The following is a 694-nucleotide window of genomic DNA, read 5'->3' as shown; positions in this document are numbered from 1 at the left end:
TGGGCGGGGTGCGCCCCTGCGCCCATCCCTGGCCGGCGACGTGCCCCGCCGTGGCCACCCGTGCCCACGCCCGCGTGCCCCTGGGCGTGCACCCGAACGGGGCACACCCGTTGCGCCCGAACCCGAACGCACGCACACCCGAACCGATAGGCCCCCCCGGGCCACTGACTAGGGGGCCCCGCCCCAGAACGGTTTTAAAAAAAGAAAAAAAAGAAAAGGAACTAAAAAAAATATATAAAAAATAATAATAAAAGAATATATTAAATAAATAAATAATAACTAAAATAATTAAAATATTAATTAATTAATTAAGTAATTAATTAAGTAATTAATCTTGATTAGATTAACCTAATCACTAATTAAGCTAATTAATCTATTTTAGTTAATCATAGAGAATGGCAGGTGGGTCCCCCTGGACCCACATGTCAGGTTGACCAGTCAACTCTGTTGACTGTTGACGTAAGCATGACATCATGCTGATGTCATTATTCCATTTTCGAATTAATTTAAATAACTAATTAAATCCCAGAAATTAATAAAATCCTTAGAAAATCATATCTTTTAATCCGTAACTCGGATTAAAATATTTTCAACATGAAAGTTGCTTAGAACGACGTGACGATTCCGGATACGCAGTCCGTTCGTCCGCCACACACCCCTAACCTATCGAACTCGCTACTTTCCCCCCCGGCTC

The sequence above is a fragment of the Triticum dicoccoides genome, chromosome 4B (genome assembly GCF_002162155.2).
Source record: "Triticum dicoccoides isolate Atlit2015 ecotype Zavitan chromosome 4B, WEW_v2.0, whole genome shotgun sequence".
Taxonomy (NCBI): Eukaryota; Viridiplantae; Streptophyta; class Magnoliopsida; order Poales; family Poaceae; genus Triticum; species Triticum dicoccoides.
The sequence above is the reverse complement of the archived record's forward strand: the minus strand, read 5'-3'. Positions refer to the sequence as shown.